Source organism: Herpailurus yagouaroundi, unplaced genomic scaffold, assembly GCF_014898765.1.
Source record: "Herpailurus yagouaroundi ecotype Mexico unplaced genomic scaffold, PumYag 199, whole genome shotgun sequence".
Taxonomy (NCBI): domain Eukaryota; kingdom Metazoa; phylum Chordata; class Mammalia; order Carnivora; family Felidae; genus Herpailurus; species Herpailurus yagouaroundi.
The window spans coordinates 11,933,886-11,950,205 of record NW_024412430.1 but is presented as its reverse complement, the minus strand read 5'-3'; the positions used below and the strand labels follow the sequence as shown (position 1 = coordinate 11,950,205).

General features: G+C 46.7%; 1 long non-coding RNA gene across 1 annotated transcript; it reads right to left on the bottom strand.

Moving 5' to 3' along the window:
• Nucleotides 1-10,666: 10,666 nt before the first annotated feature.
• Nucleotides 10,667-14,703, bottom strand: LOC121013668 (uncharacterized). Its single transcript, XR_005782831.1, has 3 exons — nucleotides 14,452-14,703; nucleotides 13,046-13,128; nucleotides 10,667-12,671 (listed from the first exon to the last, which is right to left on the bottom strand). It is a non-coding gene; the product is annotated as an uncharacterized LOC121013668 (long non-coding RNA).
• Nucleotides 14,704-16,320: the final 1,617 nt, after the last annotated feature.

Genomic DNA, 16,320 nt, shown 5'->3' with positions numbered 1-16,320 from the left:
GATCAAATTTCTATGGCAGAAAGGTCACTCTGGCTAAAGTGAGAAGAACAGGTTGTAGGTCACAAGATCTTGAAGGCCCATGGACAGTCAGGAGGAAATGGCAGAAGAGCAGGTGTGGGGTGATGGTCGCCTGGCCCAGGTGGTACAACAGGAAGACAAGAGGCTGGATTCCTGACGATGTTTGGAAGGTATCGTCATGTGAACCTTGGCTGTCAACTAGACGTGGACAGTAAGGAAGAATCAGGGGTAGAGACTGCTGCTCAGATTTTTGGCTGGGACAACTGGGTAGATGGTGGCGGTATTTAATGACATTAGAACTCTGGAGGAGGCCCAGGTTGGAGGGGGTGACCCCCCTCAGAGGAGTTCAGGTTAGGACATGTTCACGTAGAACACGTGGAATCTCCAGGACGGGAATGCCAGGTCGTCTGCTCATCTGACTCTCGACCCGAGGCCCTTTCCACTGTGTATGGCCACCCCGTCCTCCAGACATAGATCATTCTATGGAATGGTGGGGAGAAGGTGCTGTCAGGGACTTTAAGTCCCACCGGCCCAAATGATTCGCCTTAAGTATCTCTTTTGGTCTTAGGGAAGGAATAGTGGAGAAGTGCACAGAGAAAACCTCAACGTGACAATCTTCCTTTTTTCAATAGCACCTCCCTGCCATAGCAATACTGTAATTGATTCAGGAAAGGGCCATCAAGAGATGCTAAGGCCAGTTTGTTTGTAAACCAATTATCTACACGGTCTAAAAGTATCTCTCTACAGATTTATTAAGACAAAGGGAAAAAAGTTACCCTAAGAGTGAAGAAATGTGGTAGCACCACCAAATGTCCGTTCATTGATTATTTATCAATTATAAAGAGGGAAAGAATCCTCTAAAGTAGAGAACTCACGGGGCGCCTGGGTGGCTCAGTTGGTTAAGCGTCCAACTTCAGCTCAGGTCATAATCTCACAGTTTGTGAGTTCGAGCCCCACGTCAGACTCTGTGCTGACCGCTCGGAGCCTGGAGCCTGCTTCGGATTCTGCGTCTCCCTCTCTCTCTGCTCTTCCCCTGCTCGTGCTCTGTCTCTCTCTCTCCTTCAAAAATAAACATTAAAAAATGTTTAAACAAAATAGAGAACTCACTTTGACCCCATGACTGACAGTTAACCATGGACAGACTGACAGCCGGTGCTTCCTAACATGATGTCCTGAGAAGGACATACCATGTGCAGAATTTAAACTCATTCAAGGGACAGGCCACACAAACCCACCTCAAAGGGCATGCCAGAAAACCACAGGCCTGTACTCTTCAAGAATATCATATGATAAGGGGCGCCTGGGTGGCTCAGTCGGTTGGGCGGCCGACTTCGGCTCGGGTCATGATCTTGCGGTCTGTGAGTTTGAGCCCCGCATCGGGCTCTGTGCTGACAGCTCAGAGCCTGGAGCCTGTTTCGGATTCTGTGTCTCCCTCTCTCTGACCCTCCTCTGTTCATGCTCTGTCTCCCCCTGTCTCAAAAATGGATAAAACGTTAAAAAAAATTAAAAAAAAAAAAAAGAATATCATACGATAAGAGACAAAGGTCGAGGAACTTCTCTGGAATAACAGAGACCAAAGAAACATGACAGTGAAGTATCCATATGGAATCCTAGATTAGGAAAGCATGTTATAAAGGAAAATATCGGGGAGACTGGGAAAAATTGAAAATGATCGTGTTCATCAATAGTGTTCTATCAACGTTAAATGTCCTAACTTCAATCACGATACCGTGCCCTTGTTCTTAGGAGCCACTTGCCCATAGGTTTACCCATACGGGAAGGGTCAGGGTGTCTGCAGTTTACCCCAAACATTTCCTGTCCTTGTCTTTGCAGGCTACTGTAACAAAAGAGCACAGACAGAGTGAAAGGTACACAACAGAAATTTCTTTCTCATGGTTCTGGAGGGTGGAAACCCAAGATCACTGTGCAGCGTGACTGGGTGAGGGTCTGCGACCTCTCCTTATACCCGGACACGGGGAAGGGTTGGGGAGCACCGTGGGGGTCCCTTTCAGAAAGGGACAACTCCTCAGGAGTGCTCTGTCTTCGTCGCGTAATACTTCCCAAAGGCCTCACCTCCTCATAACATCCCGTTGGAGGTCAGCATTTCGACACAGGAATGGAGGCGCAGGGCACAAACATTCAGCCACTGGCAGGTCCTGACAATAATATGAATACGTACGTATGTATATGGAGAGATAAAGCAAGAATGGTAAAATATTACTACCTGACGACCGTGAATAAGAGTATAATGTTCCATGTACTCGTTTTGCAGTGTCTCTGGGGCTTGTTATTATTTTTACTCCAGATAAAAGGAAAAGACCTACCTCTGCCCAACCCATCCACAAATAGAAGAGATTCTGAGCACAGAAATGTAACCGGTGGTTCTCGTTTAAAGTCAAATACAACAGTATTATCTTTTATAGCCACTAAATTCCATCTTGATGAAATGTCAAAATAGGAAACAGGTGAAGGAGTAATTTCCTGCTTCGCCAGGCTCTTAAGAATGTACAGTATTTGCTGTCCATTTAGAACCTGCCGGGTTTAGAGAGGAATTTGTTTTCTTTTCAGCGGAGGCACCTCAGATGAAAGCTGCTGAGGTCCAAAGAGCAGTGAGCTGGGCTGCTGGCAGGCGTTCCTGGGTCCGTGGGCGCCCCGGGAACCAGGCCGGGGGGGGGGGGGGCACCCGCACCCGGCCGTTCCTGCAGGGGGAGGTGGGGACCCTGCGGACACTCCTGTTCCCGGGGGCACTTTCCGGCTCGTTCTCACTGCCCAGGTGAGCTGGCGGGGAAGTCCGGGAATCAGAGTGCTGAAAGGGATCTTGGAAGGCACCTTAACTCTCTCTCCTGCCCAGCTGTGGATTTGATCTCCCCTTCGGGGTCCCTGCCACGTGGTCGGCCAACCTTGGCCGGATCGTAGGCAGTGGCTAAGAACCCCCAGCCGGCCCCTCCGTTTTCAAGCAGCTGAAGTCACTTGAACATCCTTTCTCATAAGAACAAGTACCGGAGTGAAATGTCTACTTTGATTTTCCGAGGCCCCTGGTAAAACATTTCTAAGGAAAAAAACGTCAGAACAGGTTAACTCACGTTGACTTACGGTCCATAAGTTAAGTCTTACAGGACTATCTGTTTCAGATCCTTCAGCGAGGCCTCTCTGGTTAACATCTTTCAGAAGTAACATAAAATTACGGATCGGGGTGCTTCTTCATCACCTCCTGAGACATGCTCATTTTATGACTATATTTAAAAAAATTTTTTTTCATGTTTACTTATTTTTGAGAGAGAGAGAGAGCACGCGTGAGCAAGCAGGGGAGGGGCAGAGACAGACGCACACACAGAATCCGACACAGGCTCCAGGCTCTGAGCTGACAGCACAGAGCCCGGTGAGGGGTTTGAACCCACGAACCGTGAGATCGTGACCTGAGCTGAAGTCGGAGGCTTAACTGACTGAGCAACCCAGGCACCCCATATTTTTTAATAAAACAAAAATAGGCAAAATAGAATGATACGTATACATGTAGTATGCCTATGTATACGTGCAGAGAGCACGTTTGAGTGTGCAGAGGTGGGGATGTGGGGGGGTAAGGCATCCTGAGGAATGGGTGGGGGCGAGGGAAGGGGGGACGGGAGGAAAGAGGAAGGCTTTTACTTTCCACCTTACATGTTCTGTCACGGTCTGAATATTTTTTTAGAAGAGCGTGTGCTATTTTTATCATTAAAACGTGTCTCTCAAAAACATTTAAAAAACAACAGAAACGAGAAATCACTTAAATCGAGCTGAAATCCTGTGGCCCAGCGTTTCCATTTTGTACTACACTGTGGGCAACACAGAAAAAGCCTGTTCCTTCTTGCACACAGCAGCAAATCAGGTCCGTGAGGCCGCCCCCCGTGAGGCCCTCTGTTTCTCTTCTCCAAGCTGCGTGTTCCGATCTCCCTCAGCTGCTGTTCAGTTGGCAAGGTCTCGGGTCTCCTTGACATTCTTTCCCTGTCCCCCGAGCTAGAGCGGATCAAGGGGGCTCAGAGAGAAATCCATTCCGAAGTTCAAATGGCAGCTGGCTGTCTGTTGAAAATTAGCAAGTCCGTGGTACCCTGTGTTCATGCACGAACTTGGCCTAACTAACATTGTGGGGTCTCGGGTATTCCATTAAGAGATGCGTCAGTGACACATAAAAGCGAGTCTGCAGGGGCCCTGTTATCGATACCACCAGGAGCTCCGACCGCACTTGTAAAACCTGGCCGACTTACCAACGCGAGCCCAGCAAAGGTGGGCAGCAAAGAACAGGAAAGGTGATGCCTGATGTCCGAGTCAGGCTTCTCCAGAATAAAGCCTCTGGCGCGGCTTGAAGCCGCTCGTTCCGTGTTCATTTACCATTGGAATGACCATACTTTCTGTTTGCCTGGTTGAGTCCTGGTTTAAGGCCCATTTGTCCTTGCATGACGATTAATAATGTCCCTTTTACTCTTAAAAGTCTTGGCAACTTGAGTGATGAGATATATACAGTCACCCCACTTACCACACATCAGAATAATAATAGTGGAGACATTTTCGTCACGTCAGAAGAGGAATTTCCCCCTGGCTTTGGTGATACCCAAAGCACCCGTGAACATTCCATATCCATAGATGCCAAATTTCAGGAAGTGAGACAGCCGCTAGTGTGGGTGCTTCTGTCTGAGGTTCCATAACCCCCTTGGAAATGGCAGCCCCCCAATTTCATCCTGGGAAGACCAAAACTAGATTCCGTGAGGTAACTGATTTCAACTGATCATCTTGCCCAGCCCACTTGGCAACAAGCCTTCACTTGGCACTCCGTCTCTACCTCTCCCACCCAGGAAAATTTATTCCCCCAGGAATCAGGAGCGTTAGCAACCGTACTCACAAGACCGGCGTGTCCTATCGGCACATAGCAAAGATGAGAGCACATAACAAAGCGGTCAAGAGTATTGACTCTGTCACTTATGTGGGCAGGTTTCTTAACCACTCTATGCCTCAGTTTCCCCATCTGTAAAGTGAGGTTGACCGTGGTCCCTAGCTCGTACAGCTAACAGGAGATTCGAATGAGTTTGCTGCTTTTTGTTGTTGTTGTGTTTTTTGGTGTTTCAAGTTTTTATTTAAAGTCCAGTTAACTTACGGGGTAATATTAGTTTCAGGAGTAGAACTTCGTGATTCAACACTTAAAAAAAATTTTTTTTAACGTTTATTCATTTTTGAGAGACAGAGACAGACCACGAGTGGGGGAGGGGCAGAGAGAGAGGGAGACACAGAATGTGAAGCAGGTTCCAGGCTCTGAGCTGTCAGCAGAAAGCCCGAAGTGGGGCTCTAACCCATGAACTGTGAGATCATGACCTGAGCCAAAGTCAGACGCCCTTAATCCCCGTCGCCTGTTTTACCCATCCCCCACCCACCTGCCCTCTGGTGACCATCATTTTGTTCTCTATGGTTAAAAGTATGTTTCTTGATTTGTCTCTCTCGTTCTTCCTTTACTTGTCTGTTTCATTTCTTAAATTCTACATATGAGTGAAATCAAATGGTATTTGTCTTTCTCCGACTGGCTTATTTTGCTTAGCATAATACTCTTGAGCTCCATCCACATTGTTGCAAATGACAAGATTTCATTCTTTTTCATGGCTGAATAATATTCCATCGTGTGTGTGTGTGTGTGTGTGTGTGTGTGTGTGTGTGTGTGTGTGTGTATACACACACTCTACATCTTCTTCCATCTCAATCAATGGACCTTTGGCTTTTTCTATAATTGGGCTATTGTCAATAGTGCTGCTATAAATATCAGGGTGCATGTATGGCTTCAAATGTGTATTTTTGGGTCCTTTGGGTAAATACCTAGTAGTGCAATTGCTGGATCGTAGAATAGTCCTACTTTTCACTTTTTGAGGAACCTCCACGCTGTTTTCCAGAGCGGCTGCACCAGTCTGCATTCCCACCAGCAGTGGAAGACGCTTCCCCTTTCTCTGCATCCTTGCCAACACCTGTTGTTTCCCGAGTTGCTAATTTTAGCCATTCTGACAGGTGTGAGGTGATACCTCGTTGTAGTTTTGGCTTTTCATTGTTTTAAAACATTGCCTGGCACATAACCCGCGCTACATAAGCCTCTGGCAAACGGTAAATAGAGTAACTTGACCTTGATTGCATGGCTTCAGACTGGAATGGTCAGAGGGAAAATATAAATAAGACGTGTCTGAGTGGGTCTGCTTGGGCCATTTGAGAATCCATCTGGGCTCCGTTTAGGAAACATAACCAAAGAATAGAGTTTTATCAGCCGAAGCATCCCACCCGCTGCAAACACGGAGGAAATTGTCCTTTCATAGATTAGTGCTCTGGACACCTGCCTGCCTGCCATTTCCTCCGTGTCAATAAAGGCTAAAATAGACCGACCTCATTAGTGCCGGGAGGACATGAGCAGTTAAATGGTTGCTGCACGAATCCTGTTCAAAGGCACAGTGTCAGAGGAGGAAACAACAGTTAGGCCTCGTTACTGACGTTCCTTCATTTACAGGAAGCCTCAGTGGGTTTATCTGGGGCACACAATTGAAGTTCACCCTCTTTATCATTTTCTCCCGTGAGGTCTCATCAGTGTTCGTGCACCGGGCAGACTGGGCGTTTCAAGGCGCCGGAGTTCTCACTATGCTGAACATGATCAACAACATACAGGTTATGTTCGAACCGGGTCATCTCTGAATCTGCGCTCTCTCTCCCCATTCTGGTTTTCCCTCCCCTCAGCTGGACCTCCCCAGCCCCCGCCCCCACCCTGAGGCCCTAGAAGCCAGCCTGGCCCCAACCTCCCTTTTCAAGCCAGTTTTCGAATGCTCGGTGGTTAATTTACCCCCTTTCTTTTCCTACCTTCCTTTCCTGCATGAGCTAATTTGGCAAATTTTCCTAGTCATATGGCCATTCTGGGGAGTTTCAAGGGTATTATGAGTCAATTTCATTAATTCCAATCTTAGAGTTGAAGAGCCGACCTTGTTCTTTTTTTTTTTCCTTTTTGTTTTTGTTTTTTGTTTTTGTTTTTTTTTTTAGGTACTAAGGAGACCTCTCACTTGGCCTCCGAGATACTACTACTGTCCGTGACTGGTCATAGATTTTGCTTGTTTTCTTCTTTTTAATATATATGTATATATGGTACTTAAATGAAAGAAAATAAAAACAAGGGGAAAAAAAACCCCATTACTTTTGCTCTGAATTTAGAACCAAACTCTAATTCCTCTTCCAGACTGTCATGACCACAAGGAAATGAGGAATATCCTCCCATAAAATGTTTCCCCTCCTGATTTCTTTCAGATGCTTCAAAGCAGTCAGGAGTTTGAGGTCTTTCTTTGGCCAAAGTCTGGTTCAGGTCATATATTCTCCGGGTGCCTGAGGCTGGGCAGTGTAGAGGAACAAATAACATTAGACATCTGTGCTAACTAGGACTGCCAGATTTAGCAAAGGATGTTTGAATTTCAGGTACAAACGAACACGTGTTTTAGTATAAGTCTTTGCCGTTCAAATTGGTAATATCTGCAATATATGTCTCATATAGACAGACTTATACCAACACGGATTTCCTGCTCATCTGAAACTCAAATGTAACGGAATGCTACAGTTTCGTTTTGGTTTTGGTATGTTGGCTACCCTACTCCCACCCCACAAGGTCAGAGCCCCTTGTCAGGGGCCCCTGTAAGCATACACAGATTACGCTCATGCTCTGACACACACTTCTTGTCCCCCTTCACCTACCCCCCCGCCCCCGTTAGGGTCTAGATAGTGCAGGGGGTGAAGAGAGGTATTTCTCCGAGGGATTGAAATTCCCCAGGGATGGAGAAGCGTTTGTTAGATCTCTATGACAGTCGTCAGCGGACTGTCACATCAGCATCTGCCGGCGGGGACCAAAGAAGTTCGGGAAGCTGAAGAAAACTCTTCTCCCCCTGTGCTTTTAGGACAGGTTTGAGATTTTAGAGTCCAGATACACTATACCAGTTGAAATAACAGAAAAAGTGCCAAACGGGATATAAAAGAACTCACCTGATAAATTAGAATGATGTATACAGCCATTATTCACAAATGGAAATGTCTCCTTTTGGAGACAGTTTTGGAGACTGTCTCCTCTCCTGTCCTGTTCCAGATGAGAAGAGAGACTCAAAGCAGTTTCCTGTGCGGAATGAGATGGAAGGGGTGTGTGTGTGTCTCTGTGTGTGTACACATGTGTGTAGGGGGAGGGGTAATAGGGGGAGGAGGTAGGAGAGGAGGAGGGAGAAGAGGAGGAGGAGGGGGAGGAGGGAGAAGAGGAGGAGGAGGGGGAGGAGGGAGAGGAGGAGAGCTGAGACAGAACTACCTAAAGTCCAAATACCTTCCCATTGTATTGCTACAAGTTTGTGTGTTTCTATAACTTTTTTCTACAACCTGAAAAATATTACGTAACCAACACAGGTCCCTTGGAGAAATTTCAGAAGTTCATGCAAACACAAAGAAAACTCTCTTCCATAAACCCAAAGCACACAGAGTACTACTGTTACCATTTTGGTGGACGAGAGAGAGAGAGAGAGAGAGAGAGCACATTGATATGGGTGGCCCAGCATTCATTCTGCCTTCCTCAGGGAGCCACACCCACATTTTGTTCCATACATGGCCCCTCAACCCATAGAAAATCATTTCAAGTGGGACTGCCAATCTGGATGTCATGAGCTCTGTTGGCGAGACAGTAGGCAGATGACCAAGGTGGTATTTCTATCTCTCACTAAGTGAGCCTCACAAACTGAAAATGCTGGACGTCTTTCCTTCCAAGAGGAAAACAGCGAGGAGATCGCCCATTGGTTCCCATCACACAGACGCCCAGTGCGTCACTGGGTCCTGGGCCTTCTGAGAATTAATTCTTCAGCTTTCCTTTCAATTCTTTTATAGTAAATTGATTGCATTGATGGTCCCAATTGGTCACCTCCATATTCGTGCTAATTCCAGGGGTAGAATCCTATGAAGAGGTAGAGTCTAGTTCTGCACCCCTTGGGTCTCGGATGCCTTGTGATTTGCTTTGGCCTGAATACAGGGGAGGCGAGGGTGTTCCAGCTCAGAGCTTACTCTTCCAGAGGCCCTGTGTGCTCTTTCACTGTTCCTAGAACCCTGACTCCACTCTAAGAACAAGAAGGGCCTAGGTTGCTGGGGGCTGAGAAAACGTTGGAAGGAGGGTCTGGGGCCTCACTGCCCAGAGAGATATGGGAAAGAGCGGCCTACATTACTGAGCTGAATAAACTGACTTTTCTAAGCCACTGTATTTGAGATGGTTTGTTATGCAGCAGTAGCTAACTGATACATCCATGAACTTCCACATCAGTCCGATAAATTCTTTTTCTTGTCAGCCAGAGTGAATTTCTGGGGCTGTGAACAAAGAAGTCAAATTGAGACTTTCCATTCTTTTACCAAAATATAATCATACGCTATATCCTCTTTGGGAATCTCGCTATGTCCTTTAGCAGTTGATTTTGAGCATCTTTCCCTAACAGTAAACTGGGACCAGGAAAGAAGGAAAATCTACCCAATGCCACTTCTGAGCCTCTGCCCAAATCCTTTTACATCATGACATTATGGCCATTGGCCAAATTTCCATTTTTAGATATGCCTCGCATGACCTGTTCAGCAGGAAATGCCTTTGTTCAGTGAGAGTGTTGGACAGTATAATGATTTTTCACAGCTCGCTGGCCAAGAGAAGGACAGAGTCATGCCTCAGAGGTGCTTGGGAGCATGAACATTTCCAGGCACTGTTTACCTCTTTGGAAAAAGAAGACAGTAATTTTATTCAAAGTGTTCTATTCTCTTCAAAAGGATAAGATATGTGGATGGAGAAGACAGAAAAAGAGATAGTCCCTATAATGACTTTATTTTCTGAAAAAAAAAATCTAATTGAAGCTCTCCAGTCCTTTTTTCCCTGGTCATCCTATTTCCAACATCTGCTTTTCCTTTTGTTTTTCACTGAATGGTGCCTTAACTTGACATATTATTTGTCTGGAAGAGTAGGACAAGGGGAGAATGCGATGTCTGTCTGATAATCTGAATCTTATGCTAATGGAAATACATTAAAATATCCCCCGCCCCGCCCCCAATAATGAGCGTTTGCCAAATGGATCTCCTGCAATTCTGCACATCTTTCTGTTGGAGGGAGTTTTCTGAATGCATCATCTGCTTTGGTCCTTTCCAAAATGGCGTACAACCAGAAGTCTATTATTATCTTGATTCTTTTTCCTTTGTATCTGATTTTTTGCCGATAATAATAGCTAGCACTGGGGTACCTGGGTAGCTCAGTTGGTTAAGCATCCAACTCTTGATTTTGGCTCAGATCGCGATCTCATGGTTCATGAGATCGAATCTCACATTGGGCTCCATGCTGACAGTGTGGAGCCTACCTGGGATTCTCTCTCCCTCTGCCTCTCTACCCCTCTTGGCATTTCACTCACCGAATCCTCACAAAACCTCCATGAGGGAAGCATTATTTCCCCGAGGCTTAGGGAAGGCAGGTTAGTCATACAAGGCCCTGTAGGTAACAAGTATCAGAGCTGGGATTTCAACCCCAGTTTGTCAGACTTCTGAGTCAAAGTGTTTTAACTTGTTGCTATACTGCCTCAGTCACTTTGGGATTTTAAATAAAGACCAAAAAACCACAAGACACATTAAATCACAGTATGGAACCCATACTTTTTTCTTTTTTTTAAGGCGAAAGCAATAAGTGGTCTTAATGAGCTTCTTTCCGATCCCGCAAGGGTATGATGTTGAAATTATACCTGATCCTGTCTTTTCCACCCGGAGCAACTTTCCCAGTTTTCCACGTAAGCCTGAGGGGACAGGAGAACACACAGTATCTCCCTGAATGAGACCACAGGGGACCGCGATACAGAACCCCACGCAGAAACTTGAGAAACGTTCACAATGTTAACTGCGGACAATTGTACAGGTACTTGAGGGGGAGAAAGAATGGATGGTATGCTGAGCAAGCTCTCTCCTTTTTGAAGTGGATTTTATCTTAAAGGGTGGATATTTATGGAAAACACAAGATCACCTACAAGAAAAGCCAAGAGCAAGAATGACAGCCCATTCTATCAATCGGCGTATCCGAAAGAACTTGGTGTAATCAGGGAAATGTGTTCTCGCTGTGGTGTCCAATATGCTAGCCACTGACCTCGTAGGACTATCGGTCCCTTGAAATGTGGCCAGTGCAGTGGACGGGACTGAATGTTTAATTTTCATTAATCTTAGTTAGTTACTTTTAAGGAGCTGGAATTTAAATGTTAATCGCTACATGTAGCCAGTGACTTATTGGACACTATAGGTCCAAATGGCTACAGAAGTGTCGTGAGTGTAGTAGGTGGGCGTCAGTGGGAAGGTTTCACGGAGACATATTTTGAGCAGCTTTCAAAGTGGAGTAGGGAGGGAGGAAAATGCAGCTGGAATGAAAAAGAAGCAAAGAAACAAAAGCCTTGTCGTACTAGAGCACCGGAGGTTACAGATTCAAACGCCTACTGTAAGGACCATTAAAACGACATAAACAAGGGAAATAGGGTGCGGTTAAGAGACAGTAGGGTGCAGTGGCGACTGTGGAAAGTTAGAGACACTACCTGCATCTAAAGCATCAATCGCTACTCCGCTCCAACCAGTTACCGCCATACAGAAATGCAGACCCACTGGTGACTATCTGCTTATGTTTTGAGAGAGGTCAGAAATTCAGAGTTTTATGTTGCCGTCTAGTTTCGGATGTTGGCACCTGCATCAGTCAGTGTGGGCTAAACATTTTCAGCAGACGTTGTTGGTGGCCTCCTCGTGTCCACTCGGCACTTGTCTCCGCCCACCACGCTGCCTCCTGAACACAACTTTAAGTCTTGCTCAAAACACTGTATGCGCACTCAGCATTTGTGCAGGGTATGCCCGGAAGGTTGAAGAATTAATGCTTTTGGAGGCATCGTCCCACCAATGACAGACACACGGGGAGTGCATGAATCCCCAGTCTCTTCACCCCTCCGCTGAGACAGCCCTGAGGCGTCTTCTGTGTTCCCCCAGCGTTCCCTTGTGTGACTGAGCTGCCCACAGCAGACGCTGACAGACAATGTATCATTCATTGGTTTCCACTCCTTCCCCATCCCACCTCCCCACGCACCCACCGATGTTTCCAAGGGATCGCCTCCAAATAAGCCACTTGCACGGGAATCCATATCTTATAACCCGATTTTAGAGGGACCCAAACAAAGACACGGTTGTCGCACACAAACTCAACAGCTCAGGGGTGTTGCTGTTCCCTCCCATCACAGCCAGTGCAGGTCACGGTGGAGACCCTGTCAGCTCCTTCAGGGGCAGAGGCTCTCTTCTTCATGAGGATCTACATCTGCTACGCTAGTTTCCCTCCGTGCGTCCAGCTGCGGATACAGCTCGAATACTGGGGGAAGGATTTGCCATGACACTGCCCAGAAGCGTATGTTCCATTGGCAGAACTCAGTCTCGTGGTCCCTGCTCTACGCTGGGGAAGCTGGGACCTGTGGTGTAGCCCTGCACCGTTACAAAAGTAGCTGGTGCCATTGCAGCTCGCTTAGAGTTTGAAAAACACCGTCCTGGCCAAAGAAACCATGCATGTCTGTGCACCCCAGTCAGCTTGCCGTTCACCAGTTTGCAATTTCTGGCCCACGCATTATTGCCTAAAATTGAGGGAAAAAAAAAGTGCTAGTAAGTGACCCGAGTTGTGAACTTACACGGAATCAAGCATCACACCTTTTTCCCAGTCGGGTGATAAAATAGATGTATGGAAATCAAATCAGTTCTTCATTGACTAATTTAAATTTTTTTTTGACATTTATTTATTTTTTGAGAGACAGAGAGAGACAGAGCACAAGTTGGGGAGGGGCAGAGAGAGGAGACACAGAATCCGAAGCAGGCTCCAGGCTCCGAGCTGTCAGCACAGAGCCCGACGCGGGACTCGAACTCACGAACCGTGAGATCATGACCTGAGCCCAACCCAGGCGCCCCGATTCATTGACTAATTTTATAATTTCTGGGGGGAAAATAATTTCACCTCTGATAGTTCTTCCGTGAACAGAGGCTCCCAACATGGTAGCCTTTCTTAGTTCTTGCATTCTCTGTGAAGTGTTTCTCTATCTGTAAATAAAAGGTGATTTAAACACAGTCTTATGCCCCGCCCCCTTCCTTTTGGACCCCTCCCCCCCTTGCTCTTGACCCCCCGGTGATGGTTTTTTTTTTTTTTTTTTCCTCACACTTGCCAAACTTTTCCCCACCTCCGTGGCTTTGCAGATACGGTTCCCTCTTAAAGGAATGTGTTCCTTCTCTCCACTCCTCCCATTTTCCCATTCTTTACTGGCCCCCACGTATCAGTCAAGTCTCAGGAACAGAGTAGAAATGTTCTTTCCTCAGAGATGCTTTCACTGACCACCCTAAAATCAAGTCACTTTCCTCTGCCCACAGTCATTCTCGTTCATTCTGCCTGTGACTGTTTGGAACCCTATTTGTCTATTTCATAGATGTTTTCCCCAGAGCCTGCTCATTGCGGCACCACACAGGCAGCGCCTAGCAGGGTCTGGTGTGGTGCTCAAAATAGGCTCGCATAAATAAACACCAAGGAGAGTCCGCGCCTTTAAAGAATTTGGCGGGGATGCCCTTTCTCATTAAAATAGCACACCCCAATCCGTTTTGCACGTTTGTTGAGCTTTACTGGGATTTCAGCAAGAGGAGTATTTGTACAACGAATGCTACCTGAAGCAACAAAAGAAAATAAGAATTCTTTCTTTAATCCCAGAAATCCATGAACCTATTAGTGTTTTGTAAAACGGGCCCGGATAAAACCCGCTGTGATCATTTATGTCAACAGGAGGGCAGGGTTGAAAGCTCTTTGAAAAAGTGAGGAGGCGTCACAGTGGAGAGGGTTATTTCCCAAGAGCATAATTGGCCTAAATAATCTACCAAGTTGTTCAGGGAAGAATAACATTGGGAGTTAGCTTCTGTTTCTCCCTGTTTTGTTTTGTTTTGTTTACCTGTGTACTCCATCCATCATTCTGAATGATACTCCCAAAGGTAGCCCCACCTTGGGCCCCCCCCCCCCCCGAGATAGTGGCCTGTGTGGAAATAAACTAAGGGTGTTACATTAAAAGTGGGTGGAGGTTTTTTCCAAGGGCATTTTCTCCTTCATGTCTGTGCTACTGTTTCGTCTTTAATTGTTCTAAAATGGCCCTGGCGGCATTATGCAGAAGTTAAAAGTCAGCTGGCCAGACCATTCGGTTCCAGGTCCCGCACCTGCCAGTTGCGATACCGAACGTGTCACTTAGTGGGGTCTCAGCCCCGATCCCTCATGTGTGAAAGGGGAATGTTGGCACCTCTTTCGAAAGGTGACGACGGCCATGCATGAGTACTGCAACACGTAGACCCTCTAGAAAAGGAGAAAGAGAAAAAGGAAAAAGGAAAACTTACCTTGAATCCACTATGAACTTGTTACCTATTTATGTGCCATAAACTCTCTGGGGTGCACCTATCTTTTTCTGGAAACGTCAAATGAAAGGGTGGTGGGTTCTAAGACTTCTGCGGTGCTTTGGTGGTAACATCCTGCAGTTCGTGGTAAATGACAAAAGACCCGGAGGTTCTGCTTTTGCTCGAGATTGTGTCACGCCAAGCTCCAAGTGCACACTGCAGCTGTCTATCTAAGAAGCAGTGACTTGCTTAGTTCGAAATGTGGTTTTCGGTTTTGGGTTTTTGTTGGGGAGGGATTTGGTGCCAACTGGTGGGATTTGAAAGCGTTTTCCCCGTGGGAGGCAGATTCGGAAGTCTGGCCTGCTAAGACTCTTTTGGAAGCTGAAACTAATTAAAATATTTATTTTAGCCCCAGTAGCTAAGACGCAGCAGGGGAGGAAGTCCAACATTCATTTTTATGAAAGTGTAATTATACTCACTAACCTTTTGTGTACCCTGTTCAGCAACTGCCCCGGGGCCACCCCACCTCAAACACCTGCCCGGTGTGTGAGTATTTGGTAGAACAGTACTTAATGCCTGAGCCCAGGGCATGCGGCGCTCCCCACCTCCACCAAAGACAATAGAGCCTTGTTATAACGTTCATCACCTATAGACTCACCTCTGGGTGAAGTATTTTCCTAGTTTCACCTTCAGTGAGAGCCATAAAGCTATGCAAAAGAGAAAAAGGAGAAAGAAGCTAAAAGAGAAAGCAGTTGCCCATTTCTGTATGTGATATCACGGAGATTGAGTAAGACAGGAGACTGTGTAAGAGCCCTCTGTACTTCCTGACCACTTACACAATCCTTGATGAAGTGTAGAGTCACGTTACAAGACAAGCTAATGTAAACATGCCCTGTTTTTAAATGGTGACGACGAATAATGATTGCACTTTCCACGAAAAAGGTGCTCAGGAGCCTGGGTGGCTCAGTCCGTTGGGAGTCCGACTTCGGCTCAGGTCATGATCTCACAGTCTGTGAGTTCGAGCCCCGCGTCAGGCTCTGTGCTGACGGCTCAGAGCCTGGAGCCTGCTTCCGATTCTGTGTCTCCCTCGCTCTCTGCCCCTCCCCTGCTCATGCTCTGTCTCTCTCAAAAATAAAATAAACATTAAAAAAATAAATAAAAAGAAAAGAAAAGAAAAAAGTGCTCAGGGGATGAGCCTGGTAGATGACCCAGAACTAGGAACACTCAGGATGTCCAAGCACTGGGGCCAGAGGGTTCACTCGCATTCCCGTGTTACTCCTCCCTACTCTCCACCATAGGTGTTTCCATGAATGAGGAAACTGAGACCCCAGGAAGGCCGGTGACTTGGGAAGCAGTTCTTAGTGGGCTGAGAACATACACCGAGGGGTCCCATGGACCCCTGAGGTTGGAACCCCCGCTCCGCTAATGACCAGCGTGACTTTGGGCAAGGTACTTAATCTCGTTAAACCTCCATTTTGCCATCCCCAAAAGGGAGGTGATATGCTAATGAGCTACCTTTCCTGTGAAGATTCAGTGAGTTAATGTACGTCAAATACCTGGCGTGTCACCTGTCGCTGGAGACTCGGTGATTCGCGCGTTGTCATCACCATCCTCAGTGACGGCACAAGCTTGGAGGGAGCACGAGCCAGGATACCAACCCGGGTGCAGTGGGGAGCAGTGCGGAGCCTGCTTGGGATTCTCTCTCCCTCTCTCTCTGCCCCCTCCCCCCCAATAAATAAATAAACTTGAAAAGCAAGAATTGCCCAGAAGCAGGTCCTCCTGCCCCTGGGACACGCCCTACGTGGGTCCTTGGACTCCTACCCCAGGCTTTTAAGAAAAATCTATTTGATGAGCTAAGAAGTATTTGTTTTA